Genomic DNA, 19,507 nt, shown 5'->3' with positions numbered 1-19,507 from the left:
TAGAACTAGGGCACTGAAGACATGGACAGCATCCCTTCATTTGGAGCTAACACTTTAAAAAGGAAGTTGTCTACCTCACTGAGCAGCACTGACTTCACCTTCAAAGTCATCCAAATGGCCATCTGTTCACAGAGCTGCCTGGTGCAATCCCCCTGGTTCCTGCCTTTTAGAAGGCTCCGGGTAATACAGAAGCACACACATTACCTTCTCCACCCTCAGGCCTTGTTCAGAAGCATTAGAAAATGTAACTGAGAAGGGGAGACTATTTTGCAGGATGGGGAAAGTCCTGCAAGGCATGTTTTTAGAAAGGGTGGGAAATCACCACCCTACTTTGACCAGACAGGCAGGGCTTTGTGTAGGAGGGCGAGGCTGTCAAAACGGAATGAGGGACAGCTGCAGCTCCGCAGGCTGGTGGGGAGAGCAATTCCAACTGTTCAGAAGTGAGGTGGAGAGTAATGAGCTTTGCAGACCGTCAGGCTGGGAGAGGTCACTCTGAGAAATGGAGTTGGAGGGTCATGATTCTGACCCGTGGTGTTGGCCATAGAGAAATTCAAGCTTCTGGTCAGGCCAGGCCTGCTCCACCAGGTACTGACCAGTTTTCCACCTATGTGTCTGACCTATTCCTTTCTCATTCATAGGGTGTATGTGATACTATCCTACCTGCCCTCTACCTAATACTGTTCCATGATCTCAAAGGAGATTCTGTGGATGGAAGCGCTCTGTATTCCCAGAGTGCTGGCATCAGAGATGCTCAGGGCTTCATTAATGCATGAGTGAGAAAATAAGATGGCGGGTGAACCCCCTTCAGTCCTCCTTCCTAAGAAACACACTGGTACCTCCCTGGTCATTGTACCAGCTTGCTGGACTTTCAGTTTTTGATTTAGGGACATGCCCAGGGTGTCCTGCTCTGTAAGTGGCCATTCACCAACTCCAGGAATGTGCTGGTGGTTTGCCTGGGTCTTATCCAAATGCTACTCCAGCCTCTCTGAATAAATACAGGATGGGTGGTAACTGCAGTTGGAGAAATACTCCACCCTACCTCTAGCCTTATTTTCCACCTTCTTTGCTCTCCAGGGGAATTTTTCCTTTCTCTTATCCTTTTAAATTATTTTTAGAAATTAATTTTGTCTATGATTTCTTATATCCTTACCTTTGTGTGTTACTCTCCATGTGTCTAATTTATACTGTGTTCATTAAAACAAGGAGTAGCAAAAGAGTCAGAGAAAGGGCCGTGTACATGGCCTTCTTTGGGAATTTTGGGTGAAAGGTAAGAGAGGGGCGGCTATGTGAGAAATAGATCAGTGAAAGGCTGAACCTGGAGTTAAACTAGCAATACTCTCTCCATTGGCCTCCTATTTATTCTTACAGTGGAGGAAACTGAAACTGATGGAGGTCCAATAGTAATCCAGTATGCTGAAAATATTACCATTTCAATATGTAATAAACATCAAAATCATTAGTAGAACATTTAATATTTTTGCACTAAATATTTGAAATCTGATGCAATTTTTACGGCACCTCTAAGTTTTTATGGCATTTGCCACGAATAGCTATTCTGTCCTTGGAATGTACATCAGTGGCTGGTGACTTCTATATACATTCTAAGGGCATAATAGCTACCAGTGGCTGGTGATTCTCTTATTGAACAGTGCAGCTCTAGAAATTTCTTGACAATTTTTGTGTCATGAACCTTTTTGGCAGTCTGGTGAAGCCTATGGCTCCTTCTCAGAATAAATTTACATGAATAAAATAAAATCCACAGGTTATAAAGAAAATGAATTGTTTTAAAATGTAATTATAATTTTCTTTCTTTATGGGCCTTTATTTTATTGATTTATTTTTATGTGGTGCTGAGAATTGAACCCAGTGCCTCACACATGCTAGGCAAGCATTGTACCACTGAGCCACAAACCCAGCCATAATTAAAAAATTCTTTTAAAAACATAAAATTGTGGTATTGTATACACACAAATTCTTTAATAGTGCCTTAAATAAAATAATCCAGAATCAGGTCTAATAATAAATTTTAAATAAAATAATATCTAAAAGCATAAATAAAATTTCCATAAACCTAAAGCACCTGTAATGTGATGAAAATACCTGACTTCTATTGGTAGCAAATAATATTTGCTTTTATTGGTGCTATTAATAATATTGTAGTTTGTCGCCTATATTTGTAATTGATTTGTAATTGAAGAGAATACTAAGTGTCAGTTAGAGTTAGTAAGAAGTGAAATGTAACAGTTTCCCATCTAAGTCCTTCAGTCTGACCCGTGGAGCTGCTCCAGAGCTTGGGCTTTGCCTACTATGCCCTGCTGCTCCCAAAGCACCACTCCTTCCAGAGAGCTCGGTCTTCACAGGATGCTTGAAGATGGTCACGAATAACTGTTGCAACTTTGAGAAGCTTTGCCCACTCTCCTTCAAGTTTTCTTTTTCTTTTCTTTTTGTTTAATATTTATTTTTAAGGTGTAGTTGGACACATGCCTTTATTTATTTACTTATTTTTATGTGGTGCTGAGGATCGAACCCAGAGCCTTGCACGCGCTGGGCGAGTGCTCTACCACTGAGCTACAACTCCAGCCCCAAGTTTCCTTGATTCTACTTCTTTTTCACTTATGTCACTCACCTTTTCTATTGTCCACACGTGCTTTTCAGCATCTCACACTTCTATGATATTCAAGTGATATTTAAATACTTGAACCATTCAATAAATGGAAAACATAGGTGTGATACTTGTCCCCCAAATTGACACTAGATTATAGAATACCAGCCAGTTACAAGCCTCAGAGCATATCAAGCACATGCAGTATTGCTCATACTTGAATATGATCTCCATTTTCTCTTTGAGACTATGATACATAAAATGGTAACCTCACACAATAAACTCCTTCAAGGAGCACATACACACACATACAGTTTCCAATTGACAAAAAAAAAATCTCGAATTCATTATAATCCAAAGGGAAAGAAACATCATTATATTATTATTTTAAATATTTTTGGTTGTAGATGGACACAATATTTTTACCTTATTTATTTATCTATTTTTACGTGGTGCTAAGGCTCGAACTCAGTGCCTCATGCATGCGAGGCAAGCGCTCTACCACTGAGTTACAACCCCAGCCCTTCATTATATTATTAAATACAATTAAAATAATACTCTGGTATAATAGCTAATCCCATTTAAAAAATTCATTTTGCTTTGAGTTGTGGAGGTAATTTGGTGAGCTGAAGCCAGGGTATCTTTCTAATGAAATGGAATATATTAGAGTACATCAGACACAGTAAAGGTGAATACTGTTTATGACACTTTCATCATATAAATATATACACACATGTGAATGCTGGGTGGCAGCAATTCAATATAAAATGTATTTCTTATTGTGAGTTATCATTTAAAAAGTTTGATGTCCTCATACACTGCTAGTGAGAAGGTAAAAATCATTCAGCTGCTCGGGAAATACTTTGGTGTTCCTCAAGTAACATAGAACTAGTAAATAACCCCACAATTTTCCTAGGTATATACCCCAAAGAAATGAGAACAGGTATTCAAACAAGGCACATACATGGTCACAGCAAAACTATTCACAGTAGTTGGAAGGTGAAAACAGCTCAATGTCCACCAGTGCGCGAATGCTCACAGATGTCCACCAAATGCTAGTTCCTTTCCTCATCCTTCTTGATTTCATACGGCCAGGGGAATACCATTCAGCCAACGGAATACCATTCATCCGCATAAAGGAATGCTGTTAGGATACCTGCTCTAATGTGGATGGGTTTTTACAACATTATTAATATAATTAAAGTTATATTATGTGGCTCGGTGGTAGCGCACTTGCCTCACATGTGTGAGACACTGGGTTTGATTCTCAGCCCCTCATATAAATAAATGAATAAAATAAAGTTCATCAACAACTAAAAATATTAAAAAAAAAAAAAAAGAAATATCCAGAAAAAGAAATCGACAGAAAGAAGTCAGGGGCCACAGGGAGGCAGTGGTGGGGGACAGTCTCCTGGTTAAGGGTTTTACTTGAATGGTGGAAATATGTTGGGATGAGAGGGAAGTGGTGGCTATACAACACTGTGAATGTACAACCTGCCACCATAGTGTCACTCGACAATGGCTAATGATATGTGTTTCACCTCACTTATTTTTCAAGTCTGCACGCCCTTGCTCTGGAAGGCTCTGCGTGCCTTGTGCCCACTTGCAGTGCTGCTCCATCTCCACCTAGTGGTGAAGGCATCTTCTGTGGGGACTCCAGCACTAAAGATGCCTGCCTGCTGGGAGAGCCATTGCCCAGCACAGAGAAGCAAGGTCTGCACCTCAAGTGCCATTCAGCTTCATGAGGGTCTACATATTGCACAGATAACCATCAGCCACTTTGAACTTTAGGCAGGAAAGAAGGATGGTTTCTAGTTTTCCCCTAGAAAACTAGATTTATGGGTAGTTCTCAAAACTCAATGAATTTTTCTGGAGGATGGTTTATCTATTTAAAAAATGGGGACAACATTTCCTACCTCAGGATCACTATGAAAATTTGTGAAAGACAGACTAAGAAAGATGCTCAATACAGGCAGATGCTCGAAGCACATGAGTTCCCTTCCTCATTCTTCCTGATTTCTTGAGATACTTGGTGTGGAATTATGAGCCCCAAACAAGATGACTCATACCTGAGTGCTCCTGTGCTTCAAAATCTCAAGGAAAAAAAAATTGTGGGTACATCGGGCAAAGTGGCAGGGATTTGGAATAACTATGGAAAGGAAAGGGAGAACCCAGGCATCGAACACAGGGCAGAAACTCAAGTGACCCACGGCCAAGAGATGAATGCAGCAGGGACCAGGTGAATAGCAGGCAAATAGCAGGAGTGGGAAGAGAAGGAAAGGAAAAATCTACTACCAGACATTCTAGTTAATGCCAAAATGCTACCCCAGTGGGAGTGGGGGCGGCAAGAAACACAGGAGGCAAAATATTTGGATATTTTTACAAGTGGGCTTGCTTGAAAGATTCCAACTCCATGTAATTTATTCTATAAAAATGGAATCGAAGGCAGACTGAGCTGTGACAGGTAGTTAGTTATAAATCAAAACAGAACAAAGCACACCAGAAAAGACACATAGACAATCAAGGTCTTTTCAAATGATGAGGTCAAAGAGTAAAAGCAACCCAAAAGGCAATAAGCACAGAAGGAAGGAAGAATCGTGAAATTAATTTGAAATCGGTGGTAAAATTATCAGAAGAGAAAGTACTGCTCCAATTTCAGATTATTGAGATCTGTAGGCGATTCTATAAACTGGTAAATTCTAAAGCACTGGAAAACACAGGGAGCAAAATTTTAAAAAGCAAAAAAAAAATACCACCATTCTTATACCAGGTAGTGCCCCATTGTAGGGGGACACAATACCTTTATTTTATTTATTTATTTTTATGTGGTGCTGTGGGGAACCCAGGGCTCACACATGCTAGGGAGGGCTCTACCACTGAGCCTCACCGCAGCCTCAATGCCCCATATCTTTGAGGTCTGTATTCCAAGAGTACCATGGATGACTGAGACAAGACAATACTGAACTGTACACATTATCTGAACATAAGCACTGAAATACTGTGACAGTGCAGCGGATCACAGAGAGGGTCCTGACCAACAGGCAGATGGGATATAGAGCCTGGATGTGTCGAATAAAGGGATGATGGGAGTCCCAAGAGGCAAGAGCAAATGGCGTGAGATTTCAACATGTGACCCAAATCAGCATGCAGTTTAAAACTCATCAACTGTTTGTTTCTGGAATTTTCTATGTATGCCTTCAGTTCCTCTCCTCCACCCACTTTAGTCTGCTCCAGCCTGACTTCCTGGCCACACTCCTGTTAAAGTGCCCCACAGCCTCTGCTTAGCTAGCGGGCAGGTCTCAGTCCTTCACTTAGATGGCATCTCAGCAGCATTTGGACACTCTTCTCAAAACTCCTCCTTGCTTCCAGGGCTTCATGCTTTAACGGTTTCTTGGGCTGGGTGTGGCTGGCCCCTGCCCACCTCTCCAGGCTCATCTTGCGCTCTCCTGACCCCCTTTCTTCAATCACCTTGGACTCCTCCACCCCCGGGTCTTGGCAGTGCTGTTCCACCTGACTAGATGCCCTTCTCTCTGCTCTTCCCTTTGTTCTTCTATCAGCCCGGGAAGCCTTCCCTTGAGTGTCCAGTCTAAATCTAGAGCTACTAATAAAACTTCCCATTGCTAGCTTGTTACCTTTTCTTTAATGGTACTTATCCCCATATGCAGTAGTTCGTGTATTATGTAATTATTTGTCAATATGCTTTTCTCCAGAGCTCTTTGGACTGTCAATTTTGTGAGGCAGATTCCATGTTTATTTTGGTCACCATTTTACTCCTTGGGTCCTGGGACGCTAGGTAGAGATCATAAACTCAGTGGCACTCAGTAAGTCATTTTTGAATGAACAGCTCTATGGGTACCTGAATGAATGGGCAAGTGTTCCCGCCCTGGGCAGGGAGGCAGGGCGCGTCAGTGACTTCACCCGAGCAGCTTCAGGCCTTGCATCTTCTTCTTGCAAAAGCTGTTCATATTTTTTTGGTCTCTCAGATATCTGCTTGACCAAAGTCCCACTTTGGCTTAGAGAAGCACAATGGAGCGTCGGCTGGAGGCAAAGGCGGGGCGAGGAGCCAAGGAAAGCCAGCTGGGAGAAAACAGTCTCAAGTGCTTCAGTGTTTGATTTCTTATTTCCCTGACATATTCTCCAACCAGGTCGGAAGTCAACGGGACTCTCCCTAACAGTGTATTGCAGACCTGGAAAGTGCAGCAGCTATGTGGGTGGGAGGAAGGCAAAGCTTGGGGTACAGGAAAGGCAAAAAGAGGAGAAGCTCTGGAGATGGGTCAACGCCCAGGAGACCTGGGGACAATGGACCTTATTAGCTGTGGAGACAAACCCCTCAAGCCTAAGCTGCTAGGGACTTATTCCAACTTTCCTCTGGGAGCAGCAGATACGACTAATACTCACCACCCTTCTGGATGCCCCCAAATGCCTATCAAGGTGGAGAGCTGGGATGTCCATCCTCTTACTTTTTGCATTTTAAGGGAGAGATTCCTCACTGAAGTTATTTCACATCAATGCCTTTCAAAGCAGGGTTTTAGTCCTACTAAAGACTGCTGGCATCAAAGCCATAACATCTATCATATGATTTTAAAACTCTTTTTATCTACTTAGGAATAACTGGAGATGATAGAAAGTCCAAGTGCAGGTATCTAACTGGGACCGACCTGAGGCTGGGAAGGGTGCAGGGGAGGGAGGGATGGAAAGAGGATGGGTAACAGGTGCTGGGGTGCAGCTGGACAGGAGAAATAGCTCCTAACATTCTATAGGATAGTAAGAGAACTATGGTTGATGGCAATTAATTGAATGTTTCACAATAGCCAGTAGGGAGGAATTTGAATGTTCCCAACACAAAGAAAAAATAAATGTTTGAGATAATGAATATGTCAATTATCCTGACCTGACCTGATCATCCCATATTGTACACATGTATTGAAATGTTACATTGTACCCCATATGTAGGTACAATATTAAGTCGATTAATAATAACAATAGATCTAACTTAAAGCACCACTCCTGAGTCTGTTGATTTGAAGGTTGAGAAAGGAGGCGGGCAGTCCTGGCCAGTCAGACTGGAAGAATCAGCTTTTGGGATCCAGTGGCACCTTATAAAACAACATGACTTTCCCAGCCATGTTTAGTCATTTAACTACTTCTCCTCGCAGCTGAGTTTTTTTTTAAAACTTTCCTCTCCATATCCCATTCTAATCCCACTCATTCTCCAATTTACTACCATTCCAGCTCCTTGGGAACGAGTGTGTCGTGACCACCATGGAACTTTCTGGTCCTCACTTGGCTTCACCTGTTGGCAGCCTTTGGCATTATTGCTCAAGTCTGCTTTTGACACTTTTGCTTTACCAGGCTCCTCTTCTGTTCTTTTTGCCTCTGTTCTCTTCCTACCGCTGTGACTCCATCATGTTATGGGCTCCTCCTCATTGGTCCCTCGCTGGAGTGATGAGAGTAACTCAAGAGGTCCATAGTCAGATGCTTTACTTCACATATATACGTATAGCCTAGGATATTTTAACTACATCCATGGCTCAGCTATTGCCTGATGCTTTTTTTATTTCTCATATCTCTCTCCAGCAGACCTTTGCCACAGGTTACCTCTTTTCATCGTCTTGTCCATCTCAACCTGATACTCCTCAGATACTGAAATTCAACATGATCTGATATGAGCTCACCATTTTCCTTCCTCAGTTCCTACCTTCCCCTTTATTGCGTGAATGACACTACCATTCACTAAGTCACTCAGGTTAGAAATTCAAGTTTTTCTTTCTTTCTCATTCCCCATGTCCAAAGACTGAGCAAGCCCTGTTGATCCTACGTCTTAGATACCCCACTGTCTTCTCACCCTCATCTCCACCATCATTGTCTAATGAAGGTGCCTGTCATTATTCTATTCATCTGTGATAGTCTTCTCACTAGTCTCTTGGTTCTCCTTAATGCTGCTAGATGGTTCAATGGCTGTCTATCCCTCTTGGGATAAAGCTCCCCATTGGTTGTATAGAGGAACCCTTCCTACTTCTCCAACCTCATGCAATCCTCTGTTTTTCAGCCACAGGGAACTGCCTGTCGTGGCTCCAATGCATCATTCACTCCATGCTGTTATGATTTGCCTTGAGCAGTCTATTTTCTCTTTTGCCTTAATCCAATCCCACTGCTCACCTATTCCTGTGACTTCCCCAGGTGAAGTGAAATGCCCTTCTTCTGGGGTCCAGAAGCACTTGTTACATGGCCTTATAATTAGTAGTTATTTGCCTTTCTCCCCACTAAACTGTGAGCCCTTTGAAGAAAGTAGAAGGCTGTGCCTCTCATTTCTGAATTATCAGCATCTAGAGTTGTGCCTGGCTCATAAGAGATTCTAAAACATCCTACCTGAATAAATAATAAATAATAATAACTTAAATTTGAGCATGAGGTTTATGGGGTTGTGGGTGAGCTCAAAAGCAATAGGTGTGAGACCATCCCTTTCAATATATTAAATTCATAAAACATATTTTTTGGGGTGGGGGGTGTGCATCTGTCAAGATTTTCTGTAGAAACCTACAGAAACAACAGAAAGGAGAACAATTATTTGTTTCATATAGACCAAAGGCTAAAAAATCACATGGCAATATGGAAAATCTTATTTTTATTAAATATCCAATTCAAGAGATGTACGTTCTAGACATTAATTTTGATGTCTGCCATTACCACAATATTTTCTTAAATGTCATAAGTTCAACCTTTAGAAACAAAGGAGGCAGATGCAGGCTGTGACCCATGAAATCTTCAATGCTTGCTACACACTTGTCAACTGCAAGGCTAATTTTCATGTAACATGCTCAAGTAGCTGATTGTTAACAAAGAAGTAGCTCTAACCAAGAAAGACAATGAGGTCTTATTTTAATGGTTTCTTTTAATACATATTCACGTCCACAATGTTTTTGAATTTCACAGATGGAGAAATGGAGGCATTTAAAAACAAGGATTATGGTCAGAGAATAAATCTAAAAATTGATCTTATTTCTGCAAACTTTCCTCGGGAGTTCTGTCGGTGGCATTTCACTGGGTTTTATTCATTTCTTCTGGGTGACTGCTCATGAACCACAAGTCTGTGGTGTTCTAGGAGGTAACTATTGACCTGATGGACAGCCATGGCCCTGTGGGAACTACATGAACTGAGTTCAGTGTCACCTGCATCCTGGTAGACTGCCTGGTAGGGCCAGACAGTTTCCACACGTGGAAACAGAAAGTTGTTTGCTTTGTGACAGAAAAAATTCCTGCCATTTCTCAAGAAGCACAGTGCAGAGAAGTGGACCAAGAACTGCTCAGGGTTGGCCAATGATGCCTGAAAATAAGGCTGGCCTTGGGAAGCAGCCTCATCCCAGCCTTGCTTATTAAATCATCTGCCACCATGGGACAGTCAAACGTAGCTGTGGGGAAATGTGTAAAGAAGTAGAGTCCCCATTCCAATTTCAAACAATGCAAGCCCTTACTCAACCCTATGCTTTATTTGGAGGATGAAAATAAACACACTGGCAGGATTGATTGCTAATAACAGATCATATAATGAACTACAAAGGGGTTCTACGCCAGGTAGACCACTAACTCCCCCCCCCCACACACACACACAAACACACACAGAGAGATTAATTCTTTAGCCAGTTAAGAACACAGACTTGGTAGATTAAAAAACAAACAAACAAACAAAAAAACTCTTCTCTCATGTGTGTGTTTATATATATTAGTTGTTGATGAACCTTTATTTTATTTTTTTATTTATATGTGGTGCTGAGAATCGAACTCAAGACCTCACATATGCTAGGCAAGTGCTCTACCACCGAGCCACAACCTCAGCCCTCTCATGTACTTTTAGTAACAACAACAAAATAGGGGAAGCTTAGCAAAAAATAATCTGATTCTTGGTTTTGAAACACCAGCAATGAAGACTAAGGCCTCTTCTGTCCTGAAGGTGCTGAGCCCAGGCCTTTGCATTAGCTCCTCCTTCTGCCTAAACCCTCTCTCTCCAAGATACCCCACATGACTAGACCCTGCTCTTTCTTCAGATCTCTACCCATCAACAAGATCTTCCCCGCCCATCAGCCACAACTTAAGGCTTCATTGCCCTGTTACTGTAATCTCTCTTCCTTGCTTTATTTTATTCAAAATGTGTTTTACTCTCTGAATAACAAATACTCACATATTCATAGTCTGTGTCCCACCTCCACCAGAGTATAAGATCAGAAGGAGAAGGAATGTTGTAGGTGTTGTTCTCTGCTGTAATTCTAGTACCCAGAACAAAGACTGGCGCATGATAGATGCTCAAGGAATATTAAATGAATGAATAAACGAACAAATGAATTTTGTTGCAATTTAATCTCCCTTCTCTCTATTGTGTAACATACCTTAATGTGCCAAGTTGGCATGTAATTTATGTCAAGCATTAGCCACATAAACAAATGCTTAAGATAGCACCTCTCTGCTTATGAACTGTGACAGACTGTGATTAAAGGTCAGGTTTGAGTGTCTCTAAAAACATTTCATTTTCTCCACTTCTCTGCTCACACAGCCTCCGGGTAGGTAATCCTGTGATGGTCAAGGCTGAAGGGCTGCTGGATGGTCTACCCAAGCCCCAGTTTCCTCAGTCTAACTAAACACCACCCACCTCAGCTGCAGCCATTTCAATGGATCTGTAATGCCTTTTGCCCAAACTTTGGATGCGATGGGGCTGGCTGTGTGGGGGACCAGGTTGAATCAGGACAGTGAATGTAGATCTGGCCTCTAAAATCAAGGATGCCCAAGGTAAGGGAGAAAGAAGGCATACCGAGCTGAGCTGGGTAACTTCTGACCATGGCCTGAGTGGGCCTGCGTGGGCACCTTGGGGACATTTCAAAGGAGCTGGTGCACATCACCTTTAAGCCCAGGCACTGTAAAATGCACACATTCTGTTTTGCAAATGGTGTTCTCTGCTTAGATTGAAAACAACTTCCATTTCCCCACATGATGAATGAAATGCTGTAAATGGATTTGGCCTTTTAGAAATCATCAGGAGCACAACTTGAAAGGTCTTTTGCCATAAATACGAACAACCAGGGGAACATTCAAAACTCAGCTAGGGATACAAAAAAATTTGGAGTGGGCACTTTTAACTTTAATGTTTCTAATTAGAGGCCCACTTGATGTGTGGAGGCTAGATCTTCCATGAGGTGCAGCTGATACACATTATTGTTACTTCTAGGACAGGAGTGTACTGTTCTAACCTGTTCTGGATGAAATTCAAGGTGTTGGACTTATCACATTTGTTAGTGAAGCGAAGGTGGGAGGGCACTAAAAATAATAAATGACCTTTAGGATCTTGCCTAGGAAGGGGCAGGGCAGGTACTGTAACTTGGCACCCTTCCCCCCAAATAGCTATCAAAAGCAGGGTGCCTCCTATATTGCTTACATACCCATTCATTTCATAATACATATAATCACATATTTATGTGTTTACTTGCTTATTGGCAGCCTTCACTGACAGATTTTAAGCTCCCAAAGAGGCAGGGACAGTGTCTACTTGGTTCCTGATGTACACCCAGTTTCCATGCCTGGCATGAGGCGGGTACTCAGGTCAGATTTAGTGAATGACTAACTTAATGAATGAATAAACTATGGGAAGGATGGAAAAGACAGAACTAAAAAGAAATGGTTTAAAGAACATGGGTTTCTCACTGACTGCAAACTCACTGGCAGTCAACAAACGATGCTGGGGCTTTGGAAGGTAATCTTGAGGTCTAGAACATGGGAAGGAACCGTCCTGCCTGAATCTTCCCTCCTGCCTCTGTGTGTTCCAACTGAAAAGGGATAGGTGCTAGGGGGTGAACTGTGTCCTCTTTTGAGGGGACACATACATTCATGCTGAAGAACTAACCCAATGTAGTCACAATGTGACTGAATTTGGAGATAGGCCTTGAGAGAGGAGATAAAGTTAAAGTCATGAAGGTGGACCCTAACCCAATACACCTGGAATCTTTATAAAAGGAGGAGATTGGACATAGACACATACAGAGAGAAGATCATGTGAGGACACAGGGACAAGGTAGCTATTAATGAGGTAAGAGTCAGGCCTTAGGAGGAACCACCCCTGCCAGCACCTTGGTCTTGAATTTCCAGCCTCTAGAGGTGTGAAAAATCATCCAGTCTGTGGTACTTTGTTACAGCATCTCTAGCAAACTAATACATATGAGTAACTCTCTAGCCAACTAGGAGTGTATAGCTTGAAAATGAACTGGGTTGAGAGGGCAACAAGCACTTTCTCCAAATAATTCAAAAATTGTTTTATGAAATAAAATAAAAGGGAAAACTTTATGACAAAAAAAGATATCTGAAAATGGGATGAACTCTAATGTATTATAATTTATTTATTAAATGTACTGTTTATTGTCTGATATCTCTGGATAGATGTATACTCTACAAGATCAGGTATAAATGTTCTGAGCAGGTTAATTTCCTTTGGGGATAGTGAGCTTCCTGTCATGGAGGCATGTAAGCAGAAGCTATGCATGTCGTTGAGAAATCTCTTGCAGAGAGCAGGCACATGGTTAGGCTCCTTGAAGGTCATTTGCAAAGTTGGACTTTTATTTGTCTGATTTTACTTCTACTGATGAATGAGCTAGGTATGTGTCATAGAAAAGGTACGTAATAAAATATCTGTTCACATCTAAAGAATCTAGTTAAAGTATCCAGGCTCTGAACTTCTATTTTGAATTTCTTCAACCTGAATATATTATCACCCATTGTACTTCCTAGGAAAGAAAATGAATTTTAATTAATGCTTAGTGTAAATTGTTTTCTTAAAAGACAGATTTTTTTTTTTAAAGGAGATAGACATTTCTTCTGGTTCCAGTTTGGTTTCTTATGCCTGTTTAATTTAGAGCATGAGTTCCAAGAGCAGAAGACTGCGGGGTCTTAATAAATGTCTAGTGATGAATAATTAATAATTAAAAATTATCATCTTCTTCTCATACTCATAAGAGGAGCAGCAGATGGTGAATTCTGGCTGAGCCTGATTCTAGCTGTGCCTGTGGCTGCCCATAGATCTTGAAAGAAGCCAGCATTCAAAGAACACAGTGAAACTCACAGGAATCTCATGAATTTTGCTGTTGTTATTCCAAAGGTTCTTTTGGCAGAGACTCCGAGCCAGCAGATGAGCCTGTACTACACTTTCTCACAACAATTCAGTTAAAAAAAAAAAAAAATCTAACAGACAACCTTACAGGACACCTTCCTACTTCCATATCATGGAAGAATGTGAGTTCAATGTCAGTGTCAAGATGTTAGGTTGATCGCAGCTCAGAGATGCAGAGCAAGACAATGTTTAGAAAATTGAAGAGCATAAACATTTTCTGTAAATACAATTTTTGTTTCATAATTCATTTTGGCAAATGTTTAACATTTGCCTGCTCCCATAAACTTGACTTCTAACTTGCTAAAATTCTGCCATGTGCCAAGAGTGATAGTACATATGGAAATAGAATGGCAATTTCTGCAACCCAATACCTGTGTAGGTCTGTACCTTTGTTCCTATTCTAGTTGGATTTCCAAAATACTTAACTTCATGGGGAATATTACTACTCTCAGTGGAACCAAAGACAGTATTAATAATGGGTTGGCAACTGGATTTAAAAACTTGCTATGAAATAAGATGGTGAAAAATCAAGCATGTTTACAATCCCAGAAAGTAGTGATCAATGCTACAAGGTAGACTAAATTCTAACAGTCAAATTTCCCACCCCACTCCCATGGCTCTCAGTGTGACCTTAAAGGTATTCAGAGAAATGCTTTGAAAATAAGTTGCTATGAATAGCCCATCTGTTTCCTGTTTCTCTTTATTGTTGGACAGGCAGGTCTAGGCAGGACTGCACTATATACAGAAAATCTGGTTTTCAGGCAGTGTTCATTATTCTGCCCAGTATTTTCCAAACTATTGCATGAATCATTTTTAAGGGGTATTTGAAGGAAAGGTCTGTCCTGGTACATTGCGAAGGCTAGAAGCAGCATTTTTATGATGGAAACACACTTGATTTGGATTAGGAGGTTCTGTGGTTCAAGTCCAACCTCACCAACTAACAACTGGAAATCCTGAGCAAGTCACTTACCTTCCCTGTATTTCAGTTCCTGCCCATATGAAAACGGGAATTGATAACACATACCCCTTGGGACTGTAGTAAAGATGGGGACAGATAGTATAGTGGGTACTTTTCATGCGTCACGTTGCTTAATCCTCATAACTCCATGACCTTGGTATGTTATCCTATTAGATGGAGAAAATAAGTTCAGAGAATTCAAGGTCACTTATAATAAATACTTGCTTGCCTGATGAAATATAATTCTTATAAGCTTTAATGGTTCCATGCCTGAATACAGATTATACATACATTTTCTGGGGAAAACACCGTATCTTAACTGAATAAAAGACATCCACTGAGTGCCTTCTATGGGCTACTTAATAGGCTACCTCACACCTGTTATTGCACTTAGCCCACACACCTGTGTGCGTGTCTATGAATGAGGGACTATGCCCATTTTAAAGATGGGAAAACTGAAGTTCATCAGAATCAAGTTATTGACTAAAATGGCAAAGCTGTGACTCTGGGTTCCAACTCAATCTGTGCTCAGCACACAGCCTTCCTTTATGTTTTCATAAACATTAGTTAACATTATTTAACTGAAGATAATTTTTAAAAATCATAAAATATAATAGTAAAATGATACAATAATACTTGCTTATGTGACTACTAAGAATTATCATTATCACTTCATTTTTAGTGACTAAAATAAGTAAATTACAAAACAAAACTCTGAAGGTAACTTTTTTTTAATGTAACATACATGAACATTAGGTCTTCTAAAGTAATTCTGGCTAATACTGAATAATCTTTCCGTGTGGTCCTTACTCAGCCAACCAACATTCCTTACATTGTTCCCCAACAGGCAAACTTCCCCTGCCACTCCCCATGCCTCCCTCCACACTATCAGGTTAACTGCCCTTTCTAAAGCTTTGTTACATTTTCTCCCTTTGCCTAGGACATGGTCCTCTTCACTAATCAGTTCAAATTCGGTCCATCACTTAACACAGTGGTCAAGATCCACTATTCTGTGAACCTTCTGACTATCCTTATGATGTATGATCTCTTCCACAGTCTCTTACTATATTTAATGACACCGTTACTCCATATGTCACTTGGTTACTAGCATTAGTGGTTCTAGACATGAAATTTGTCTCTCCAAATGGCTAATAACATCCTTGGGGGAAGAGATTATCTTTATTGTTTTTCTCTGCATTCCTATACCCAAGATGTTCTAGATAGTTGTACTACAATGGAAGAGAATGTTTTTTAAAAGAGGAAAAAGCCACAAAATCTATAAATGTTGCTAGCATTCCTTTTCTTACGTGGTCTATTTAAATAGTATTAATAAAAAATTCAACACACAAAGGAAACCTGCTTCAGCTAGGCACATATCATTGGCTAGTTTCTAGATTTGGACAATTCAGCATAATAGCTTTATAGTAACAGCTTAACAATGAAGTTTGATAAAATGGTATATAAAACTAATAATACAGTTCTTCTGTAAATAGGGTAGACGTCCCCGAGTCTTTAGTCATTCAACAGATAACTAATGAGCACCAATTAATTTCTTGATATTGTCTTGGATTCTCTGGACACTGCAGATGTTGTCTTGGCCCTCAACAGGCTGACATTGTAGTAGCAAGACAATGGTCATTACTCACTACAGTAGTGGTCATCATATAGGTTTCTATAATAATTACATTCTTTAATGAAATAGAATCACATGTATAACCCTGTGTCCTAAATGTTCTATAATAGCGCTGCTCATTAGATGGGATTTTTCAAACTTTGTGGGATGTTTTTGGTCATTCAGTGATGAGGGAAGTTAGATTACTCCTGACATTTTAAGAGCAGGTGGCAGAATTGATCCATATTCTGCAAAGTGTGGAGCTCTCCTACACAATGAAAAATTGTCCTATGTCCACCTGACTTTCAAATGCTCTGCTCCCCTAGACATCCATATAGAGAAAAATTCATGTCTAATTATCTGAGTTAGGAATCTGTTTTAATATAAACAAAATTATTTTTGCACAAGTTTAATATCTCCTAAATTTTCAAGGAATGCAACTAGTACATATAAGGGGAGGAAAAACTAGACTTTGTTCTGTCTAGAGCTTTAACAATAATTAATCACCAAGTTGGAAAATTTTAAGGCTGAAAGCAATGCCACACCTGGCCCACACCTGTGTCAGTCTGCCTGGGGCTGGAGGAGGACACATTCCCAGTGGCTCTCCGCAAGAGGTACACACATACCTATGTCAGCACTTGTTCCCAGGTGAGGGTGCCAAAGCACTGACAGTGCTAACATTCAGGGCAGTTTAGCATGGATCACTGTCTCATTTTTCTCTTTCATACTACAGGTAAGTATTTAAATATAGATCATTTTTTAAAAAGTTAATGCATAGGTGAGTTATATTATCTTTGAATTTCATTTAAAAACAAAACAGTAAATGAAGTATGTAAAATGTCATCAAAGAGGGAACTAGGTCTAATAGGTTGAAAATCTCTAGCTCTAGGCTCTTTAAAGCAATTTTAATACAAAGACCCTGAAAAAGCTATTACATTAGCCCAAGAGGAATGAAAACATTCAATCAAGAGAGAAGTGACAAAGTAAGAAGATATAGTAATTTAGTAATGCTATATAGTAATTTGTACTACATACTGTGGTTTATAGTAATCTGTGCTATATACCATATTATACAGGTTACTGATACTATATCATTAAGACATATTTATTAAACCAGGAAACCCAAAGAGGTATAAAACAGATCCCTGCCTTCAAGAGCTTGCAACATAATTGAATATAAAATTATTATATGCATTTTCTTATAAGCGAGGAGCATCCTGACACTAAGTAAACTGAATATGATAGAGAGGACAAACATGATTCACCTAATTCCCAGGGCTACACCTGCTGATGGGCCCCAGGCAGATCATTCTTCCAGAGAGGTGATGTGGGCCAAGTCAGGGTGACAGGACAAGAATGAGGTAGAAATATTTAAAGAGCAGATTCACTGAGGGGAAAACAATGATAAGGGGATAACAATTGATATTATATCCATATTAAGATTAAAATCATATTTGGATGTACATACTGGTAAATTCATTTTAGAGAGCTCCACAATTCTATTTTTAAAGCAACTTTACATTAAATTATAAATAAGAGCCTAAGTATTTGAAAGAGAAAACTTCTATTTTAGAAAAATGGTCTGCATGTTGATTATATAGAGGTCCACAATTTTGGAGGAACACATGATGTTAGCAGAGGGAAGTTAAACAGGAATTGAGTCACAGTGAAATTCACAGCACTTTAAGAAGGCTAAATATAAACAGTGGGTGGGCTAAAAATGTGACAAATTAATAGTATGAACCAAAGTAACATCTCAAATACTTATTTTGAAAAAAAGGACAATGTTAACCCACAAAACTGCAGCATCACCAGTTAAAGACGTGTTTTCTACACAGAGTAAAATAAGTTTTTCTCTTTTTTTTTTTTTTTTTTGAGACGACAATTTTCAAGAAGACTTGACCAGTTCAAGGAAGGTGACCCATCTTCATTGGTGCTCACTGTTTCGCCTTGTGGCTGCATGGGTTTGGACTGCTTCTCCGAGGTGAAGCTTCCTGGCCTGCTGTCCATTTCTGAAGTGACGCTTGATCCTTCCTGCGGCTGCCAGGTGGAGCCACTCAGTAAGCTCAGTCTACGCAACAAGGCCACTCTGTCCTGGAACTACCATGACACTCACAGATGTTCAGGCGATGAGGTTCAATTTACTGTGTTCTCAAAATGTTCTTATAACTCAGTCATGTAAGCCACTTTCTCAGATTTTTCTGGGAGAAAAAGGGACCTACAAGGGAGAGCTTTCATCATGCACAAATAAGGTAACCATTAAGGCCAGGAAGTGTGTTTGCCCTGGCCTTTGCTCTTAAAAAGAATTCATTTTACATGATTAAGAAGTTATCTCAAAATGCTCCCATAAACCAGGCCAAATAAGGATGTATGCATTCTCCTAGGAACAGGGATTGTCAGTTAAATGCCGTCTTAGAAACAAGCCTAAGAGCGCCCCAGAACTGGTTGAATGGTATGCCTCTCTTCTCCCTCCACAGGAAACAAAAGAAAATTTCTGCCAAGAAGCAGAATACAACTAGATATTTTTTAAAGATTCTAAAAATTAATTATCAGGATATAATGTGGTAAATTCAAGAAAAACTAGAATTTAGGGCTCATAGATTTATTAAATCTGTATTAAAAGCTGTAATTACATTAACAATATCTGGCATGAGAAAAGTTATTATAGTTTAATAAGGATACAACTATACATAATCTCTTTCTAAATTTATAATCTCTCATAGGAGTTTTAAAGGGGTGGTAGTACAGGAATCAGACCATTTTACCTGTTAGGAAACTGAGGTTTTGAAAAACCACCTATACCTTTGAAATGGGTAGTTGAAGGAAGACACAAAGGAGAAAGTTCACCTCATATAAATGAAGGTCCAGTGACTTCCCTGAAAAATGCCACACATCACTATTTTTCCTCTGCAAACACTGGAAATCTCTTTTACCACCAATACTTCTAATATAAACATACACTGACTCCTGTCTGTCCCGGCTGAGCAGACAGGAGTCTGGGCACAGAGTCTGATTATAAAGTATGTTAAATAAAGGGATAAGTGTACCCACAGATGATGGAGGTTTACATCACTTCAGGAATGTATGTTCTGGATACAACCGAGACTCACCAGGAAGGAGGAATAGGTGTATGCCGAAGAAGCAGGTCCCTACCACAGAACAGTTCAACCCAGAGAAGGGCCTGCAGCCTGA

The 19,507-nt window shown here is 40.2% G+C and overlaps 1 protein-coding gene across 5 annotated transcripts in view; it reads right to left on the bottom strand.

Annotated features, from left to right (window-relative positions):
• Fry (FRY microtubule binding protein) overlaps positions 1-19,507 on the bottom strand; it is a 407,101-nt gene that overhangs the window by 241,561 nt on the left and 146,033 nt on the right. The window lies entirely within an intron of this gene.

The sequence above is a fragment of the Marmota monax genome, unplaced genomic scaffold (genome assembly GCF_021218885.2).
Source record: "Marmota monax isolate L192 unplaced genomic scaffold, Marmota_monax_Labrador192_F-V1.1 WCK01_AAM20220418_F8-fsc00011, whole genome shotgun sequence".
NCBI lineage: Eukaryota > Metazoa > Chordata > Mammalia > Rodentia > Sciuridae > Marmota > Marmota monax.
The sequence above is the reverse complement of the archived record's forward strand: the minus strand, read 5'-3'. Positions and strand labels throughout refer to the sequence as shown.